Below are 10,076 nucleotides of genomic sequence, written 5' to 3'. Positions count from 1 at the left end.
ATCGATCTGCCGAAGTAGTCAGAAGCACTGAGTCATCACTTGATTGGCAAGTTTTGTCCACATGTCCTCTGTTCATCAGGTCGGGCCAAATCACCCATCATCACAAAGTTCCAAGGTATAAAGGCAGTAGACACAAGAAAAGGCATCAATTTTCCAACACAACCAACAACCAATATGGTATAATAAAGGTACAACCTTTTTTAATGGTCCTCCACATCAAAATATTGATAACATCACATGATGATCACCTTCTAATTCATTCTATTGTTTTAGAATATTGACAAAGATGGGCGCTTTTTATATTTAAATATTACTTGTCTAGAATCCGTTGTGATATGGTGTTTGTGGCATACAAAATCTTTCTCTTTTAATCGCATGATAATAACCAACACTCTTTTACATAGTGTTTGGAAGCGTGGGTGCTTTTTGGGACTGATTTTCAAGAAAAAATGCTCATATTTCTAAGACCCGTTTTTCATAAAAAAGCGTTTCTACTACGTAGGCAATGAGCAACATTATGTTGTTTGGTATTTCATACATCGGTGGAGTCCCGATTTTCGAGGCATGTCCAATTTTTTAATAATCGGCTGAACCAAACAATGAGATACATGGGCGTTTGTTGAAACGCCTATGTGGATCCAACGTGGCACCATTTTTTTGAAAAATGGCCACGGTTCCAAACATCCCCTTAATAAGGAGGTCATGAGACATTAATTAGTGACCTGGGGAGCTTGTTATCCAAATTTTGCATAACTAGAAAGGAAAACAATTTATAGACACCAAGAACAACCTAAAGATTTTAATACTTCCAAGAGAGGGATTTCAAATCACTAGTTCCTTACCTCTCACCATTCACAAGGATTTAAAATTCACTACATTCAAATGGAAAATTAAATCTCTTCATAATGTATCCACTTTTGGGTTCCTCCTTATAGTTAATACAAACAATGGAAACAGAATTCTAATATTGGATCCTTTTTTTTTCTTTGGGGGGGAGGGATTATCTAATTCATGCTAGGGGGTGTTTCAAGAAAAATGAATTTAATGGTTTTTGCTCTAGGATAGGAAGTCTAACGCCCTGATTGATGGGGGGCTGACATGGATCGATGAAAAAGACACATTTTCTCACCAAACATGATTTAAGTACATCCAACAGTTGATTAATTAGCCATTTTCAAAAAGGAAACTTGGAGAAACAAGGAAGAATAGCTTTAGTAAGATATGCCATGATAGGCATAAAAATAGGGCTAGCTGTTAATGGCCGGAATGAGCCCAACACACCTGAACCAATTTAACTCTCTATTACATTTATAAGGGAATGGATCCATATATATATTTTAGCCTGTGTTTGGATTGATAGAAAACAAGAGAGAACCTGAAAGTTGTGGTAAAGTTCTTGAATAATTCCATAAATTTTGTTAAGAATTATCCCTCAACTTTATAAATAAGATAAAATCAATTATGCATCCACTGCATTGTGTAGCAAAAGGGGTGAACCAATAATTGATATATCACAGCTGAATTTTTAATGTTGTTGAAGCCTTGATTGGTAAGTATACGTTGTCAAATGTTAAAGTACACTTTGTGAAACGTGAACCAATAAAAATTAAGCAAACCATATGACGCCCTTAACCTAATTGATTGATATTTGAACCTAGCATGCAACCAATATTACTGAATGCATCATAGTTGAACTCATAAGATATTTTGAAAACAAAATACAAGAGAATTAGTAGATTTATTGCTAGGTCTTCATGAGTCAAATCCAATAAGACAAATTAGAATACTGCCTTCTAATATCTGAAAAGCAAAAAAAACACTAAAAACTAAATACCTTGAAAATTTATGATTTTCTTCTTTTTCTAACATCTAATATCTGATCGACTACAAATAATGTTGTTTTGCATGCATGAATGTTGAGATCTGAGAAATGACACTTTTACCATTTTACCCCTACAGATTAGAATATTTGTTTTAACCATTCAACAAACTAATTAAAAATAGTAAAACAATAGAAATTTTAATATCAATATAATTATTTATTGAATAATTAGATATTTACTAATTACTTCTTATTTAATAAATATTTATTAATAAAAATTCATAAAATAATTAATAATTTACTATTTAATAAATTAAATAGTTAAATTAATTATTGAATTACTTATCTAATACTTAACTAGTTATTTATTAAATCAATTAATAGTTTATCTCTAAAAAAAGCTCCTTTTAAAATGTAAGTGGTGGAATTTAGTGCAAATGTTGAAGACCTCCTTGATAACTTTAGAATTCATTCTAGGTCAATTACTTATATGATCAAGGGGTGTTCATGGTTTGGTTAACTGAACAGTGGGCTTTCTCTTTAGAAATGGAACCAACACCACCGGTTTGATTCTTCAGTTTCCGGTTATATATATGTGTGTACACATAACGCGTTCAATTATTCACCAGCTTTTTCTAGGTTAACCAAAAATTGAAACAGTCCTTTGATTATTCAAATGCACCGAACCTAGTGGATTGGTTATATATATATATATATATATATATATATATATATATATATATATATATATATATATATATTATATATATATATATATTGATATAGAGAGATAGATAGATAATTATATATGTACACATAACGCCTATATATTTATATATAATATATAGATAATATTATATGACATATATCAAACAGGTTCGATTATCCACCAGTTTTTTCTAGGTTAACCAAAAACTAAAATGGTCCTTTAGTTTCTCAAATGCACCGAACCTATCGGATTGGTTAACCACATTTTTTGGTTTAATTTTCTCGGTACAGTTTATTTTTTTGGTTTTCAAGCTATGAACACCACTAATGGGTCAAACCTAGTTCTGCGTGTTTTTTATCTAGTGGTGTGGGATAACTGACTCTACCCAACCTAAACCCACATTGATTGCCCTACAAGAAGCCATTGTAGAGGCCCGTTTGGGAGAGCTGAACTGAAGAAAATTCAACTAAGCTGATTCAGCTGCTTTGAATCGCTCTAAGTTATTTAAGTAGGATGAAATGGACAGCAATTCAAATGACTGATTAACAGCTAAAGTAGGTTGATTTTTAACCAAACAAGGTCCATGGGCTGTCCATGTAGGGCCTACCTTGGAATACCGGAAGCCACTGCAGTTTACCCTTCCCAAACAGACACTAATTGGTACATAAACTGCATATAATTTTGGTGAAAAATCACAAGGTCTCCAAGTCCAATATCAGCCTAGTATTCATCAATCATCATACTTTTCATGTATTTTCATCGTCCATTGATGAAGAGAATTTAATACCACCCAAACTACTTTGCTAGTTATGTCAATTACCACCCAAACTCATAGACGAACTAATTAAATAACTAATGCTTTCATTTACACTTAGTTCCATGTAGAAGTAGAACCGCGTGAAAGGCAAAAATTATCATTTCTATTTTTCATTTTGCTCTTTTGTTTTCATTTCATTATCCACTAGAGAATGAGTGAATGACCACTCCATACTAATTACAGGATTAGTGTTCTGATAATTTGAACCTTGAAACGCCTTCTAAGGAAAAAAAAAAACCTTGAAACAGGTATCTTGGCTTGCCCACATAAGCCTTCAAAATTAAAAAATTACATACAAAATTTTATTTTATTAATCATAGAATTGTTCTCATATTCGAAAGTCACAATTTCCCCATTATCAGTAATATAAATAGGGTCATAGAATTGTACACCAACGCACTAAGCATAATTATAGTGCCCAGACTTGAATGGAAAACTTGCAGTCCAATTTGATCATCCCTAGTAAGGGGTAGTGCAACGTGGGTAGGCCTAATCCAAGCCCAGACTGACCCATCCTGCAATTTCTGGGTTTCGATTTTTGATCTTTGGGCTTGTGTGGGTGGGCCCAAAACTTCATGCATTCTTTTCATTTTAAATTTATTTGGCTGGGCTCCTGCCTAGCCCTTAACTTAAAGTATGTCAAATTTCAATGTAGGCTGGTCGACAAACTCAAAATTATAACCTGCCTAGCCAGCAGCCCAGGATACTAAAAATCCCAATAGAAAAGAAAAAAGAGAAATATTTGGGGTGTTCCTATCATAGAGAGTAGAGTAACAAGAGAGACGTTCAAGAATGTCGAGGAAATTGTAGACAATAAACTAAAAGATTTTGTCAAATTGCAAGCAGAGTTACTTTACTGAAATCATCAATCAATATGGTGCCTCAATATTTAATGAGAGTATTCAAATTCCCCAAAAATGTGATAGAAAGTATTGAAAGCAAACAAAAGAAGTTCCTATATATGGAACAAAGTAAATAATAGAGGTATTAGCCTTGTCAAATTGGATTTAATATGCCATTCTAAGAGAAATGGGGAATGGGGTTTAAAAAACCTTAAATGGACAAATGTAGTTAGTATAGCTAAACTGGAATGGAAGATTCTCACACAACCGGAAAATCTATGGGTTCAAGTCATGAAAAATAAATACATTAAAGATAAAAGATTGCTGGTAAATAGAAGCTAAAAAGTCAGTTTCTTTCTTGGCTTGGAGAAGCATTCTCGAATTTCGCGATATTCTAAGAAAATGAATTGAGTGGAAGTTAGGAAATGGGAGAACCATAAATTTTTGGACAGAAGGTGGTTTGGCGATGAAGCTTTAGTGAGTGGGGAAGGAGATTCCCAATAAACCATCAGAACTCAGCGAGTGAGTTTATTAAAACTTGGGATAAAGAAAATTCTGAGCTCCTGTGAGTAAATTCTGAGCTCAACATCTCCTATTCTCATGCTTTCAGTTAAGCAAACTTTGCGGGGGATCGTCTGGCTAGCCTGGCCGGGTCACTCTTTATCCTTTACCGGCCCAATGCTTTCTGATCATCTTCTTAGTTGCATTTGCTTGTTTGATGATTGGGGTCATTATTCAGAGCGTCATCCTTCGTTCTAAGGCTTAGTTGTTTCTTTCTTTTGTGCTTTTTATTTTCTTGTTCTCGTTCTACTGTTTCTTTGTTTTATCCTTCTTCCCACATATGACCTTGGCGTGAGATGGGCCCAGGTTGGACAGATGGATTGAACTTCGGATTGATCCAGGCTCAGGAATTAGGCCCAATTATTAGGGTTGGCTTGAGTTTGACTTTCTTTTAACCAAGCCCAGTCCGCACAATTTGCAGCCATATCCAGTCTGAACGAGACAGAGCGGAGAAAATTCTACTCATTAGAAAATGGTGTTTTATTCTATGGAGAACTTGTCCAACATTTTTAAACTGATAAAGACAATACTAATAGTCTCTCTAACTCTAACCAACAGAAAATAAATTATAGAATTATAGCTGAGAAAAGTTAACATCAGGATATCCATTTCAGGATGTGGGCACCTAGTATATATTTACTTGTCAATCACCATTCTACCCAGTCTCTAGCTATACCCACTGATTCGAATCCATCTAAAAGTAAGAAAAAGGATTGCTTGGTCAACTCAAATAAAGCAAATAAGCTGGATCCTGTGTGGCCGTGTGGCTGAGACCTGAGAGACGCATGATCAAATAAATCGAATCGACCATCATGTGGTTTCTAGGCACATTTGATCAACATATCTGGGCCCTATTATATATTGTAAGCAAGAATTTGTGACACCGGCCGACTATATATCTTAGTTATGGGCCTCTTTGAAGCTTGAACCCAACACCGAGAGACACGATCCTAACATTTCTCTGTCCTATTTGCACTGGGAGGACTGAGGAGGGGAAGTTGATGAAAGGGATATATAGAAGCAAATTTAAACTGAGTCCAATATGGGAGCCAGCTGAAAGGGTCATCCGGAACTCAACCACAGTACCGGGTCTCGGGCTCTCAGCATAGCCAGGTTACTGCAATCTTACGCGGAGTAGATACATCTAATAAATAGGGACGACCATGCTCTCGAACAAGCACTATCGTCTCAGATCTTCAGCAGTCTCTCAGATCGTCAAGTATTCTCCATGCCTACATCCGGCGCACTAAACCCACCCAACTCCTTTAATGGGGTTCCTCCTAGAAGAGGACAAGTTCTCAGAAACATTCTGAGACGTAGTCTTTTTCTTGTGGCAACTGTTCTCGACAACATTATGAGAAATCTCTTTCATAGAGTGTAGATTCTGAACAACATTATGAAGATCTCTTTCGTTTTGTTTCTATAAGAAACCTCCCAGTTGCCTGATAATTAAGCTTTGTCCTTCTCCCTACTTGTTACTAAGTTCTCTCTCTCTCTCTTTCTAAGTTTTATACTATTTGAGTTTGTATGGGTTGACTCCTGATATTAGTATGGTTTCACCTCCTTGTACTAGTTATTCAGCTAGTTTGGAAGGAGAGATGTGTTTCCATTTCCTTTTGTTGTAGAGTGTGGAAAGGTTATTGGTATTTATTTTTGTGTTATAATTAAGAAAATGAATCTTACTTTTGAGTAATGATATTATATATGTGGCTTTGAGTGGAAACCCATCCAACAGATTAAAATAAATGGATTCAATTTTATAATTCTTTTGATTATAAAAGTAAAAGGTCATCAAAGCAGTAGAGACCGGAATTGACTTTGAACCAGACTTGAACCGACCTCACCCAATCTGTTAAAGGGTGGGTAGGGTCTGGTTTCAAATTCTTGGAATCGGTCCCTACCCAAGTCAATTCCAGGGTCTAGGGGTTTACCCTACCTGAACCGATCCAATGAACCGGTCTTGGAACTGAACCTGCGTTAAAATAAACTATTCAAAATATTTTTAGGAATGTGAAGGTTTGAACTCAAGCACTCATTGTTACAAAACCATGATCTCACTTGACCATTGAATTACTTAAGTAACTTGATCATTTGCTTTCATTTTAATATTTGAATGTATGTAAAAAATAATGTAAAAGGTAATACTTATAAAATTTAAATTATAATATGATAATTTTTGAATAATATGTTAATATATTATAATAATCTACATATTAAGTTACTCAATTTAATCAATAAACATAATATAAGTTTTACATTATATATTATCATTATTGAAATTCAACATTTTAAAGGACATATTTCATTTAAGAGGGAGAATAAACAAAGAACAAGTTCCGCGGGTAGACCCTAGAACCAACCCTAGAACTGCTAAGGCCAGAACTGACCTTGGAACTAGGGTTGTTCACGGGTCAGGTTAGGCTGGTTTAAGACAATTTTGTTTAATCGACCCGACTTGGTCAGGTTACTAAATCATCAAATTGAAATCGTCCAACCATGAAGCAAAACTAATCCAAACATGAAGGGTCGGTTTGGGTCGGTTTATCGGTTTAAAACTAAAATATATGTTTCAAAAATATATATATTTGATATATTTTGGAATATATATTTTTCGGATATATATTTATTGTTTAAAACTGAAATATCTATTTATATTTAATTTTATTTCTTTTTAGTTTTTTATGCAAAACCGAAATATAGATTTAAATAGATTAATTTTTATACAAAACTGAAATTTTTTTGTGCAAATATACATTTAAATTTATACCAAACTAAATTAAGTATTGTACAATTGTACTATATTTGTATTGGTTTTACTTTTTTAGTTTTTTTCATAAATAACCAGATTTTTTTTCAAAGCTCAAACAAAACACGAATAAAATATATCAACATTTAACATGCATTAAAATTTAAAATATTAAAAAAAAAATAAAATAAAATACTAACCTGAAAATGTGATGCTTGAGTCTTGAGAAGTTGAGAGAATGAGAGTTGAGAAGAGGGGAGGAAAACCAATAGCACTTGTAGTTGTAATGGTGGATGAAAGAAACCTTGAGAGTTGCAAACTTGTAGCTTGAGGCAGACAAGTAGTAAAAGGATGAAGATGAAGATTGGAAGAGCCAAAGAGAAATCAAGATCAAGTCTTCCAAACTCTAAGACTCCTATTTGTGTAAAGCATGGAACCTCTCTTCGACTCTTCCCAAAAATGCAAGACTCCAAGTCTCCAATGTGTCCACTGTCCAAGACTCCATTTTGAGAAGAGCAATTTTCTAGGTTTAGCAAGTCTAAAGGTGTAGGGATCTTGCTTGCAATGCTTGGTAATCCCAAAAGGTTTTTGAAATTGACTCAAATTATGTCTTCCCCTCCCCCCCATATCCAATGTTTCCTATTTGGTGTAAAGTTTCCAACTCAAAAAAGAAAAACAATCCCAAAGACAAAACCAATTCCCATTTAATTATTTTTTTTATGTTAAGTTAACTAACAAGAAACCAACTAGAATAGGGATTACCGGATTAGGGAAAAACTACCTAGGGACTAATTACTTAAAGGATTATATGTTTGGTTCAGTTTGGTTTCGGTTTTCACACATGAAAAATAAAACCAAACCGAATTGTCAGTTTATTTACCTACACAAACCGAAACCAATCGGTAGTATTGAAAAACCAACCAAATCAGGTTGGATCGGACTGATTTGGTCAGTTTACCATCAAACATGAACACCCCTACTTGGAACCGATCTTCACAGGGTAGGTTTCAGTTCCAAAAACTTGGAGCCCACCCCTAGAGGGTAGGTTCCAAGTTCTGCCATAGAATCGAACCCAACCGACCCATGCTCACCCCTATTCTACATAACCTCCTAATTAATTCATTTTCTATTGACATAAATACAATGTTAGTGGAAGATTTTTCTTTTGTTTTCTCCAATAAGATATGTAGGATATGCTCATAATTGAACTAATTCACTATAAACAACTAGATCAAGCAATATATTGCTCAACTTGAAGGTGTAGGTTGGCTTTCTGGTAAAATCTCCTATTGGTTGTAGCAGAGACCTGAGATATTAGTCTCCGTAACCATCAAAGATGAAAAGTTCTAAATAACAGATCCTCTGAGATCCAACAAGACACCATCAACTCTTCCTATGTCAAAAACCTCCCAGCCAAAACATAAATGACACACCTCAACCACAAAATATACCGCCCTGAGCATTCATAGATTAGGGTAGGAGATGCTTTAATTAGACCAAGAACTGAACAGTCTGGTAGGGATGTCAATGGACCGGTTTTGGGTTGGACTCCGTCCAAATCAAAATTTATTTGGACGGATTGGACGGACCAACAAGATAAATTGAATTTGGATGGATTGGACAGACCAATATGACATATTGGATTGGACCTGATCCATCCATAATGAATTTATATTGGATTGAGCCAATATCTGATCCATTAATAGAAGAAGAATATAGGTGTCAATGGACCAGGTTTGAGTTGAAACTAATCTAAATTAATAGGAATTTATATAAATTGTACAGTCTCTGGACCGATCCAAAATGGACTCACATTTATAATGGACTCACATTGGACTGGATTGGATTGGACCAAATCCAGTCTAATTGACACCCCTACATTCTGGGCACAAGTTCTAAGGAGAGAAAATGAAGAAAATGTTAAAATCGATGAAATTCTCAATTTAGATTTTTTATGATAAGATACCCCTTATTCAGATATTATAACAGCTGAAAATTCTTTGATAGCTGCAACCAACACAACAAATAGAACTCATGAACCATTCCTAGTTAATTTCCTTGTAGGAAACATAAACGGTGTTGTTTTGCAGCATGGTTTTTAAAAATGAATTGATGATCGAATCGGTAAGGAGTCCAGTTACCAGTTCGAATGGTTTACTGGCCAATTCAATAGTTTGCTGACTAAAATCAACGGTTTTGGGGGAAAATGGAACCCGTCAGGTGACCGGTTCCCGGTTTTTCCGGTCTTATCGTCCGGTCTAGTCCGGTTTTGAAAACCAAGGTTGTATGGGCTATTTACAAGTTAGAGAATGAGTTAATAACTCCACCACTGTTAACAGAGGCCTACCCCTTTATTAGGAAATCAAAAAGATTACCTAATGTTTAAAGTAACTTCTCTGTCATCCATTGCTTAATTGCAAGAATTTATATCTCTTCACCCAATAAATGTGAATAATTTTTTAATAGGATTGTGTGAGGCAAATAAATGGCACGCATATCTCATCCAGTCGATCAATGAGCAAACTTTATAGGCGAAGAAGAAGGTGTATAGATCAAATCTTCTAGTCGTATGTAATTTT

Source organism: Nelumbo nucifera, chromosome 4, assembly GCF_055504915.1.
Source record: "Nelumbo nucifera cultivar China Antique chromosome 4, China Antique-T2T, whole genome shotgun sequence".
NCBI classification, from domain to species: Eukaryota; Viridiplantae; Streptophyta; class Magnoliopsida; order Proteales; family Nelumbonaceae; genus Nelumbo; species Nelumbo nucifera.
Note: the sequence above shows the minus strand (reverse complement) of the source record.